At 41.4% G+C, this 12,901-nt stretch overlaps 1 long non-coding RNA gene across 1 annotated transcript in view; it reads right to left on the bottom strand.

Annotated features, from left to right (window-relative positions):
• LOC134809956 (uncharacterized) overlaps positions 1–1,873 on the bottom strand; it is an 83,026-nt gene extending 81,153 nt beyond the window's left edge. Inside the window, exon 1 of the long non-coding RNA XR_010156898.1 lies at positions 1,103–1,873. This is a non-coding gene — a long non-coding RNA (uncharacterized LOC134809956). The remainder of the gene's footprint in view (positions 1–1,102) is intronic.
• Between the last annotated feature and the right edge of the window lie 11,028 nt (positions 1,874–12,901).

The following is a 12,901-nucleotide window of genomic DNA, read 5'->3' as shown; positions in this document are numbered from 1 at the left end:
GTCCATGCTGAGCCTCTGGAAATTCATCAATTATAGTTCAGGTTTTCCCTCCTAAAACTGGTTCCCACAGCAGTTTCTGCTCCTGAGTCTCTGCCCAGTAAGCTGTGACTCCTTCTAGAGGCCTCTGTGTCTTTCCAGACTTGACGACAGTGGTTTGCCCTGTGTCCTCCCCTCTCCTACAGATCCAAGAAGAGCTGGTTTTTTAGCCTGTTCAGCTTTGTACTTGTTAGGACAGAGTGGCAACTTCCAAGCTCTGTACATGTGGAATAGAAACTGGAAGTCTCCATTTCAGATACTTTTAATCTCTGAAAATCTCCATTTGATTTCTTGTACCTTCCATTTCACTTCTTATCATGTCCATGTCCTTGGGCATAGAAAACACATTTATAACAGCTACTTTCACGTTCTTACATCATCATTATCAGTTCTTTTCTGTTTTTAATTATGGATTTTTCATCTAGTCATAGGCCTCATGGTCCTGCTTCTTCACATGGCTCATGACTTTTGACTGAATGCCAAACATGGTGAATTTCATATTGTCAAGTGCTGAGCTTTGAATGCCTTTAAAGAGTATTGAATTTTTCCTGGCAGGCAGTTTAAGTTACTTCTAGATTAGTTTTATCCTTTTGAGGCTTTTTATCTCTTTTAAGGTAGTTCTAGAGTCTATTACCCTAAAGCAATTTAGCTCTACTTTTAAGTCATAGCCCTCCTGGGGTCTTTGGTATTCAATAAAACCTCTCTACTCCAACTGGTGGGAACCTGAATGGTTTTCAGCCCTATGTGATATCTGAGATTTATTTGTCTCAAAGCTCCTTGCAACTGTTTTCTCCTTGGAGGTTGTTCTTGTCCAGCCTAGTGGAACTTCACCATATGCACAAACAGATTGGTCTTCAACCTAAATCTCAAGAGAGTCCCCATGTAGATTTCTAGAGCTCAGTGAAATTCCTGTCTTTTAGGTATTCTGCCCTGAAAATTTTAGCCACTTTGACCTCTCCAAACTACAGTCTCTGTTTAGATTTCCCCTCTGTATAGTCTCTTTTGTATTGCTATAAAAGAATACCTGAGAGAGTAATTTATAAAGAAAGAGATGTATTTGGCTTACAGTTCTGCAGACTGTGTAAGAAGCATGGCGCCAACATCTACTCAGCTTCTGGTGAGTCCTCAGGAAGCTTTTATTCTTGGCAGAAGACAAAGTGGGGGCAAATGTGCCACATGGTGAGAGAGAGAGCAAGAATGAGGGGAGAAGTTTCCAGGTTCCTTTAACCCACTAGCTCTCAATGTGAACTAATAGACTGAGAACTCACTCATCACCAAAGGGATGGTACCAAGTCATTCATGAAGGATCCTCCACCAATGACCCAAACAACTCCTGCTAGGCCCCACCTCCAACACTGGGGATCACATTTAAACATGGGATTTGGAGGGCACAAGTATCCAAACCACATTACCCTCTGTGAACCTCAGTATAGGCATTATCTCCAGGCAGAGGCCTACGTAATGGAAAGCTCACCTCACTTGCTCCCCTTTTCTCCATGATCACAGCCCTATGCTTCCCACTGGCCTATATCCAAAAAGAGTTTCTTCTCTTTTTTCTTTCAGTTTTCTAATTGTTTATGGTGAGACGGTACTTCTGTGTCATCTTACTTTCTCATCACTGGGGGAACAAGTACCTGTCTCATTCTTTCCAGCAACGGATTACCAGATTGTGGGAGCCTCCAAAAGGAAACACAGAGACTAAAACAATGGTAGAAAAGGAACCAAACAAAACAGATAATATGGGGAATAGAAGAAAACATTTTAAAATTTATAATTAAAATCCTCAGAGACCTAGGAGAAAACACTGCATACCTGAAAGAAGAACAGGATGTCATAATTTTCTTTTTATCTGCAGAGGATAAGAATGTTTTTAAAATTTTAAATGTTAGCAGAATTTAAATCTCAATGGAAGGTATCAAATGTACAATTAAAGAAAATTTTCAGACAGTTGAACAAAAAGACAAACAGAGAAAATATAAAAGAGACAAAACTATTACAGGATTCGTTAACAGCCCAAATTTTCAATTAAAAGGGTCTCTAGGAAAAGAGAATAGAAAAAAAATGAAGGGCAGTAACTGTGTAAAAAGGAAAAAAATTCTCAAACTGAGGCTCAGGGGCATCTAGATTTAAAAGGACCACTGACTGCTCAGCTCAATGCATTTTAAAAAGATCTACACCAAGGTATACCATGATAAAAGTCCAGGACATCTGAGAGAAAAAGACTTCAGGCCAGGCGTGGTGGCTCACGCCTGTAATCCCAGCACTTTGGGAGTCCAAGGCGGGCGGATCATGAGGTCAGGAGTTCGAGACCACGGTGAAACCCTGTCTCTACTTAAAATACAAAAAAATTAGTCGGGCACAGTGGCGGGCGCCTATAGTACCAGCTACTCGGGAGACTGAGGCCGGAGAATGGCATGAACCCGGGAGGCGGAGCTTGCAGTGAGCCAAGATTGTGCCACTGCACTCCAGCCTGGGTGGCAGAGAAAGACTTTGTCTCAAAAAAAAAAGAGGACTTCAAAAGCATACAAGGGATTGGAAATCAGAATGGCATAGCAACACAGGACACTAGAGGCCCAATGCCCACAACCTCTAAGAGGACAATTTTCATCTGTAATTTTATACCCAGACGAACTATCAACCAAATATGAGGATATAATGAAGACAATTTCAAACACGCAGAGTAACAAAAATTTTACCTTCTCTTCCTTCTTTCTCATGAAGCAACAGGAGAATGTGCTCCATCAATCAGGCTGAAACACCCAGAGGAAGACACAGGATCCAGAAAATCAGAAACCTCTAGCAGGAGATTGTGGGAAGACCCAAAATAATGCAGAAGGGAAGCTCTGGGGTTACAGCTGTGCAGCAAGCCCAGGAACAATCAGTGTAGAATGAGTCCAAGGGGATGATTTCAAAAATAAAATAAATAAACTGTATTTTATTGTGTTGTAAGGAGTTTTGTTTAGCATGTTATTTAGAATTATGAAGGCAGATATAAAAAACAGTGAAAAGGGCTGAAAATAGTTCCTTCTGGGTAGTGAGAACTGGAGATCAGGAAGGCCGTGGGGAGGTGAGCATATTTTTTGCTTCAGCTGTGTGCTTTTTGAGTTTTAAACCTTTATTAATGTATTATTTTGGTCATTTTTTTTCTTTTTTAAGACAAGGTCTGGCTCTGCCACCCAGGCTGAAATGCAGTGGCGTGATCTTGGCTCACTGCAACCTCCACCTCCTGGGCTCAAGCCATCCTCCCACCTCAGCCTCCCAAGTAGCTGGGACTACAAGCATACACCACCATGCCTGGCTAAGTTTTGTATTTTTGCAGAGATGGAGTGTCACTGTGTTGTTCAGGCTGGTCTTGAACTCATGAGCTCAAGCGATCTGCCCTCCTTGGCCTCCCAAAGTGCTGGGATTACAGGTGTGAACTACCATGCCTGGGCAATAAATTGTTTTAAATTAAAAGGTAAGAGCTAGAAATCTTTATTTTAAATAAATGTTTATTTTTTGTGTTCCTTAAAAACAAAACAAAAATCACAAGTTTAATACTAATCCTTTGAAACACTGTACACTAAACAAAGCCACCTTACTCATGCAGCAAGTTGGTCTAAGTTCTCTTCTGTTTGCCAGATGATTCTCAATAACTTCTGCAAACAGATTCCTCTTCAACAGTTTATATGCAAGAGGTAAAAGCTGGCCAGCAACTTTACGAAAATAATGTGAGCCATAGCAAAAGAGGTCCATTTTCTCAACTCAAGCCCCATGCCATAGTCAGATTCATTAGCAAATGGCACAAAAGTCATCATTTCCTGAATAGGAACAAAAGCTTTTAGTCTCTCCTCTTCACTTACAGCCTCAATTATTGTCTTGCAAATTCTCTTGAGGTCAGCGGTAAAAGGCCTAGAAATCCAAGTTTGCATATACCAAAGACATTCCTTGCACAAATTCTTTCCTGATCTCCCAAAGGATGCAAGTATAACTGTTATGTGAGGTCAGACCTCATGGGGCTTTGACTCCATGGGCACAGGTTTAGGGCCTGGTCTTTTAGCCCTGCAGATCTGCCCCATTGACAGCCTAATGTCAAGAGATGCTGGACTGCTGAAAACTGCAGTACCCTATGCGAATTTATGAGACTGTACTGGAAAGCCAATTTAGTCATTTACAGTGAGAAATATAACTGTCAAGAATGATTGGAAATTCTTGTAAGTCTGCACATTCTTTCCTTAATAGGGAAGCATAGTTGAGAAAATCTAATTACATTCAGGAGTTTGCTTAATAAAAAAGGAATGAAATGGAAGAAGAGCATCATAGAGTCCTCAGAAATATTTTAAGCAGACCATGGTAGCCTGATTAGTCAACTTCTTCCTTTAATAGCTATCAAAGATCAGCAACCTTTTTCTGTAAAGTATTGGATATTCTATATTTTCAGATTTTGCAAGCTGTCTCTGTCGAAACTACTTAACTCTGCAGTTGCAGAGAGTAATGGGTGATATGTAAACGAGTCGGCGTGGCTGCATTCTTACAGCACTCTCCCTGGATATCATGCAGACTACAGCTCCGTGGGGGTGACCAGATCTCTCCCCTGCACAGTCTGAAGATGACACATTCTTACTCTCAGACTCACTTTCTTCATTTCAGTAACCTTTTATAATGCCTTTAAGCTCTGAGACAAGAGAAAAATTGATCTGATTTTAGTTCTGAGTATCTGGGTTAGATAAAGGAAAATATCTTAAAGTCCATAGTTAACTGGCTTCCAAATCATACTGTATGGAAAGTTATTTGGGAGATTTTTTTTTTTTTAAGACAGAGTCTCATTCTGTCACCCAGGCTGGAGTGCAGTGGTGCGATCTCGGCTCACTGCAACCTCTGCTTCCCGGGTTCAAGTGATTCTTCTGCCTCAGCCTCCCGAGTAGCTGGGACTACAGGTGCACGCTGCCATGCCCAACTAATTTTCTGTATTTTAGTAGAGATGGGGTTTCAACATGTTGCCCAGGAGGTCGCGGACTCCTGAGCTCAGGCAATCCGCCCAGCTCAGTCTCCCAAAGTGCTGGGATTACAGGCGTGAGCCATCGCGCCTGCCTGGGAGACTTTTTTCTTAGAGGCAATGGGCATGCAAATGATGAATATAAGTTCTTGTGTCTTGTTAGAGAGTAGATATTCTTCCTTCCTTCATCCTTCTTCCCTCCTTCATTTCATTTCTTTCTTCCCTAATGGTCTCCTTCTTAAGCCTCCGAATTTCCGGTCATCATTGTTAAAGTCTTATTTGTCTTTACTCTAAATGTTTTACAGACTTTTTGAGATACATTATTACAAGCATCTGGTATACCCAGCTTTCCTTTGAAAAGTGGTTACAGCGTTTGTGATCACTGGGAGAGAAAGGCTGCCAGTGTCAACTACACACTTGTGTTGGGCTGGGAGGTACAACTGGGGAGCTGCCTAGCAGAGATAAATAATATAGGCTCCATCTGTAGGGAATGCATCCTGTCCACCCTGAAGATTTCTGTGCCAACAGTTACCAAAATGCTTCCCAGACCCTGCTTCAACCCCATTAGAGGGCAAGATGCTGTTTCTATATGATAAAGTGAAATATTTTCCTTTCCCCCTAGTGTCACAGAGCCCAAAATCCAAGACAAAGCAGATTTTTAGAGGAATGCCATATGGTCAGATAATTCAGGAATGGCAATTGCTCCTTTTTCTAATCCCCAGGAGTCCCCAGTATTGATTCCATAAACCTGCTTGCTTGGGATTTTATCCTGGGATTTCCCAGGATATATTTTTAAACTGCTTACTCCCTTTTACAAATTCGTGTCATATTGATCCAGAGGACTGGCTTCTTACAGATACCCAGCCCCAGTGAGAGTCACAAATCTGAAGGGGATTGAGACCACTCATGTGTTCATTGATGGACCAGGTGCTCTGAACAAATGAAGTGTATTCATTGAAAAATACATATTTTGGCCGGGCACGGTGGCTCACACCTGTAATCCCAGCACTTTGGGAGGCCGAGGTGAGTGGATCATGAGGTCAGAAGATGAAGACCATCCTGGCCAACATGGTGAAACCCCATCTCTACTAAAAATACAAAAATTAGTTGGCTGTGGTGGCACGAGCCTGTAGTCCCAGCTACTTGGGAGGCTGAGGCAGGAGAATCGCATGAACCCTGGAGGCGGAGTTTGCAGTGAGCCGAGATCACGCCACTGCAATCCAGCCTGGTGGCAGAGCGAGACTCCATCTCAAAAAAAAAAAAATATATATATATATATATATATTTTATACCTGTTAATGAAACAGCATGTTTTGCTTTAATGAAGCTTATGTTATGTGAGGTGGGAAATGAGGATGACACAAAACAAATAAATATATAATGAGTCAAGTAGTGATACAAGCTATGAAGAAAAATACAGCAGGACAAAGCAGGTAGAGACCATCAGAAGTAGGAGGGGTTTCTAGTTAGTTAGCAGGGTGCTTGGGGAAGGCTTCTCAAATATGGTGATACTTGAGCAGAGACTTCAACGTAGTGAGAGAGGAAGCCATGTGGGTACAGTGTGGATACAGAGGGAAGAGAGGCCTGGGCAGAGGAAACGGCGACCACAAAGCCCCTAAGGGCTGATCTGTCTCAATTGTACCCGCAGGATTTTAATTTATGGTGGCTGAGTGACAACCTGGAGAGGTTAATGCCATTGAAAGAAGAATTTATTACTTATAGTTTTGGAGAGGACGGGGCAGGCCAGGCCACACTGGGCCACCTGGGGAAGCAATAGGTGTGGTCAGGAGGTAGGAGCAAGGGGAAAGCATGGTTTAGAGCCTTTATTGGCTTTTTTGCAAGTAAGGCAAGGCAAGGCAGGGGAGACTGCTTAGGAATGTCTAGTTTAAGTAATGTCACTGAGCTTTGGGCTATAGGGGTTGTCTTTAGTTGTCTGGTACCTGGCTCTGGGTGATTTAAAGCAGGGGAAATCCTGGTGTGGTTTGTACAAGTTAGATAAGAAGGTGGTTCAGAGTATGAGATCTGGATCACAGGGAAAATGGAAATAACTTTGGCTATTAGTCTGATACTGTTAGACAAATACGGAATCTAAGAAAGCACAGTTAGAATGTGATCATGTAGGGCCTTCCAGATCTTGTTAAAATTCCTACTGTGTGCAAGCTGGATATGCCTGGGAGGGCAGGAATACTTTGTTCACCACCAACCACAGTGAGAAGAGTAACAGCCATGCAGGGGAGTGCCAACTGCTGGTGCTCAGCTTTTGTTAAAATTCCTACCTGCTTCCTGCTTCTGTTATGCTCTATCCCTGTGGTAATTTGTACAAGTAATTATAAGTTTTATTTGACTAATTTTGGCCTCCTTTAACATGCTTTGCCTTTTAATTTATATCCTATATATGTTATTGTTCCAACAAAAATAATAGTGGGACTTGTACCAGTGAACTTTCTAGAAAAAGATGTCTGTTGATCAAGATATCAGGAAGAACTTATTCATTTTGTTTTGTCATTAATCTTTCATTTCATGGAAGAATGTTTCATGAGATTGTTGCTTACTCATGCACAAGGACAATTTGATGTTCTTTCTGTATACTTACAGATGCTTTCCTAAAAATTGAAGAGGCTATCTCATAGCCTAGCTATCTTTGTATTCACTTCTTTTCACTACAGTTGAAAACTACAGCAATTACTTAATACAGGGAACTGGAACAGCAAGAACTAGTGTTTGAATCATAGAAAATGAAAATGTTGGTTCCCACTTGTTGCATTCTAGCTTATTTAGTCTGAAAGCTAAAATGGCAAAATAAACAATGTTTTCCAGGAGCTGTCTCAGTTCAGATGACAAGGAAATGTCAGTTGTAGATTCAGTCACAGAAAGACCAGAATTTCATTCATTCAGCAAATATTTATTGAGCATTTGCTGTGTACCTGGCACACATAGGACATTGTGCTGAATAAAACAAACTTTGTCCTTGCCCTCATGAAACGGAAGTCTAGTGAGGGTGACTGACATTTTAAAAAACAAAACAAAACACCTAAGTGCATATATAATTACAAATTGTGATTAGTGTCATAAAAGAAAAGCAAAGAGAGGGAAATATACTTTAGACCATAGAGGAGATAGCTAAGGAGATATCTTTGAAGACACGTTTTTTGAACTGAGCTTAAAAGATGAATAGGAATTTCCAGTTACCTATTGTTGCAGAATAAACTGTCCCAAACTTAGTGGCATAAAACAATACCATTTTATTATGCTAAAACATTCTTTAGGTCAAAAATTCAATGAGGCATGGTGGAAATAGCATATCTCTGCTCTATAATGTTTAGAGTCTTAGCCAGGAAGACTTGAATGTCTAGGGGTAATGCAAACAGCTGGGGGCTGGAATCAACTCCAGGCTTCCTCACTCATATTTCAGGTGCTATAGTGGGCTAAATAGTGACTCCAAAATAATATTTTCAACTCCTTTTTTTTTGAGATGGAGTTACGCTCTTGTTGCCCAGGCCGGAGTGCAATGGGGCGATCTTGGCTCACTGCAACCTCCGCCTCCCGGGTTCAAGCAATTCTCCTGCCTCAGCCTCCCGAGTAGCTGGGACTACAGGCATGTGCCAACACACCCAGCTAATTTTGTATTTTTAGTAGAGACAGGGTTTCTCCATGTTGATCAGGCTGGTCTTGAACTCCCGACCTCAGGTGATCTGCCCGCCTCAGCCTCCCAAAGTGCTGGGATTACAGGCATGAGCCACTGTGCCCTGCTGTTCAACTCCTAATCTCTGGTACCTGTCAATGTGAAATACTTATTTGGAAAAAGGGTCTCTGTAGATGTAATCAAATTAAGATTCTCAAGATCATCTTGTATTGATGGTAGGCCCTAAATCCAATAACTGGTGTCCTTAAGAGAAAATAGAGGGATATTTGAGTAGAGGAGAAACGTGGAGGAGAAGGCAATATGGAGACAGAGGTGGAGGTGGAGATTGAAGTAATATGTCTATAAGCCAAGTGTGGGGGAGGAAACACCTCTTCTACTCTCTTAGGTTCAGTAGCTGAGGCCTGCAAATCAAACTTGGAGAAGACAAGTTAACATGAGAAAAAAAACACAGAGTTTACTTATGTGCACAACATGCATGCATGAAGAAGAACTGAGTGATAAATAACTCAAAAGGGGTGGATAGAATTTCAGGCTTATATACCATTACCATCTAAACGAACAGCAATGGGTTTATTGAGAAGTGACAAGACAGGAAAAGGGATTTGGGCTTCTAGGGTCAGTAATTTGTGGTAAGATAAATATATGGAGGAAACTTATGGAAGATAAAGTTTGTTTGTGCAGACAGAAATCTGTCTGATGTTCTGTCTCCGGTGATAATGGTTGTTCTCCTCCTGATATGGCCGCGGTGTGGGACCAGGAGGGGTGGGGTGGGGGGCGGGACAGTGGGTTGTAACACCTTCAGAAAGGGAAATTTGTACCCTGCCTTTAGGAAGAAACAGGGAGAATAGAGAGCTCCTTTTGCATCTGTTGTGTCTCAATTGACTTCAGCTCAAAATTATCCTCATGCCTAAGTGGCATGTTTTGGGTGGCATATTCTGATTCCCTGCATAAGGAAGGTTAAAGATTGCCAGCTACCACCAGAAGCTAGGAGGGCATGGCACCTGCTATCCCCTCCCAACACTTTGAATACACACTTCTGGCCTCCAGAACTGCAAGAGAATATTTTAAACCACCAGGTTTGTGGTAGTTTCTATGGTAGGCCTAGGCTGGGATGCAGCAACTACATGTGATCTCCTGTGTGGCTTCAGCTGCACGCAGTGGGGTGGCTGGGTTCTGAGATGCAGCTTCCTGGGGGCAAGTGCCCCAAGAGTATGACCTTCAAGAGCCCAAGGCAGAAGCTGCAAGGCTTTGTCTTACCTAGCCTTGGAAGTCACATAATGTCACTACCACCATTCAGTCACAAGCCCACCCAGATTCAAGGAGAAGGGATAGAGACCCCATCTCTCAACTGGAGGCATGTCAAAGAATTTATGTTCATGGTCCATAGCCACCTCAAGGAGTTAGCCATTTGGGGAAAGCAGTAGAGTAGAGCCACATTAATTAATCTAAATTAATTAAAATAAAATAAAAAATCAATGCCTCAGTCACACTAGCCACATTTCAAGTACTCAGTAGTTACATGTCTGTGCTGCCATATTGGACAGCACAGACGTAGAACACTTCCATCGTGGCAGGCAGTTCTACTGAATAGTGCTGCCCTAGACAGAGAGAACAGCATGGACAAAGGCTCTGAGTTAGAAAATAACTTGGCTCGTAAGAGAAACAGAAAAAATTGGCTTTAGCATCATCCTGGTACCAAAACCTGGCAGAGATACAACAACAAAAAACTTTAGGCCAATATTCTTGATAAACATTGATGCAAAATCCTCAACAAAATACTGGCAAACCAAATCCAGCAGCACATCAAAAATCTTATCCACCATGATCAAGTAGGCTTCAACCCCAGGATGCAAGGCTGGTTCAACATATGCAAATCAATAAATGTGGTTCATCACATAAACAGAACTAAAGATAAAAACTGCAAGATTATCTCAATAGATGCAGAAAAGGCCTTTGTTAAATTCAACATCCCTTCATGTTAAAAACTTTCAATGGCCGGGTGCGGTGGCTCATGCCTGTAATCCCAGAACTTTGGGAGGCCGAGGCAGGCGGATCACCTGAGGTCAGGAGTTTGAGACCAGCCTGGCCAACATGGTGAAACCCTGTCTTTACTAAAAATACAAAAATTAGCCAGGTATGGTGGCAGGCACCTGTAATCCCAGCTACTCGGGAGGCTGAGGCAGGAGAATTGCTTGAACCCGGGAGGTGGAGGTTGCAGTGAGCCGAGATCATGCCATTGCACTCCAGCCTGGGCGAAAAGAGCAAGACTTCGTCTCAAAAAAAATTTGTTTTTTCAATAAACTACGTATTGAAGGAACATGCCTCAGAATAATAGGTGCCATATATAACAAACCCACAGCCAATATCATACTGAATGGGCAAAAGCTAGAAGCATTCCCCTTGAAAACCAGCACAAGACAAGGTTGCCCTCTCTCATCACTCCTATTCAACATAATATTGGAAGTTCTGGCCAGGGCACTCAGGCAAACAGAAATAAATAAAGCATATTCAAATAGGAAGAGAGGAAGTCAAACTATCTTTGTTTGCAGACGACATGATCCTATATCTAGAAAACCCCATTATGTCAGCCCAAAAGCTTCTTAAGCTGATAAGCAACGTCAGCAAAGTCTCAGTTTAGAAAATCAATGTGCAAAAATCGCCAGCATTCCTACACACCAACAACAGGCAAACCAAGAGCCAAATCACAAATGAACTCCCATTCACAACTGCCACAAAAAGAATAAAATATCTAGGAATATAGCTAACAAAGGAAGTGAAGGACCTCTTTGAGGAGAACCACAAACCACTGCTCAAAGAAATCAGACACGACACAAACAGATGGAAAAACATTCCACAGTCATGGATAGGAAGAATCAATATCATTAAAATGGCCATACTGCCCAAAGCAATTTAGAGATTCAATGCTATTCCCATTAAACTACCATTGCCATTCTTCAAAGAATTAGGAAAAACTATTTTAAAATTCAAATGGAACCAAAAAAGAGCCCAAATAGCCAAGGCAATCCTCAGCAAAAAGAACAAAGCTGGAGGCATCATTCTACCTGACTTCAAACTATACTACAAGGCTGCAGTAACCAAAACAGCATGGTACTGGTACAAAAACAGACATATAGACCAATGGAAAACAATAGAGAACCCAGAAATAAGACTGCACACCTACAAGCATCTGATCTTTGACAAACTTGACAAACACAAGCAATGGGGAAAGGATTCCCTATTTAATAAATGATGCTGGGAGAACTGGCTGGCCATATGCAGAAAATTGAAACTGGACCCCTTCCTTACGCCATATAAAAAAATCAACTCAAGATGGATTAAAGACTTAAATGTAAAACCCTAAACCATAAAAACCCTAGAAGGAAACCTAGGCAATACTATTCAGGACATAGGCACAGTCAAAAATTTCATGACGGAGACATCAAAAGCCATTGCAACAAAAGCAAAAATTGACAGATGGGATCTAATTAAACTAAAGAGCTTCTGCACAGCAAAAGAAACTATCAACAGTGTAAACACACAGCCTACAGAATGGGAGAAAATTTTTGCAATCTATTCATCTGACAAAGGTCTAATATCCAATATCTGTAAGGAACTTAAACAAATTTGCAAGAAAAAAAAACCCCATTAAAAAGTGGACAAAGGACAGGAACAGACACTTCTCAAAAGAAGACAAATATGCAGCCAACAAACATATGAAAAAGAGCTCAACATCACTGATCATTAGAGAAATGCAAATCAAAACCACAATGAGATACCATCTCCCACCAGTCAGAATGGTGATTATTAAAAAGCCAAAAAACAACAGCTGCTGGTAAGGTTGTGGAGTAAAAGGAATGCTTTTCACTGTTGGTGGGAGTGTAAATTAGTTCAACCATTGTGGAAGCCAGTGTGGGGATTCCTCAAAGATCACAGAGGCAGAAATACCATTCAATCCAGTATTCCCATTACTGGGTATATATCCAAAGAAATATAAATCATTCTATTATAAAGACACATGCATGTGTATGTTCATTGCAGCACTATTCACAATAGCAAAGACATGGAATCAACCTAAATGCCCATCAGTGATAGACTGGATAGAGAAAATGTGGTACATATATCATGGACTACTATGCAGTCATAAAAAGGAATGAGATTATGTCCTTTGCAGGGACATGGATGGAGCTAGAGGTCATTACCCTTAGCAAACTAATGCAGGAACAGAAAACCAAATACCGCATGTTCTC

This window comes from Pan troglodytes, chromosome 4, assembly GCF_028858775.2.
Source record: "Pan troglodytes isolate AG18354 chromosome 4, NHGRI_mPanTro3-v2.0_pri, whole genome shotgun sequence".
Classification (NCBI taxonomy): domain Eukaryota; kingdom Metazoa; phylum Chordata; class Mammalia; order Primates; family Hominidae; genus Pan; species Pan troglodytes.
This window is presented reverse-complemented; position numbering and strand designations above follow the sequence as displayed.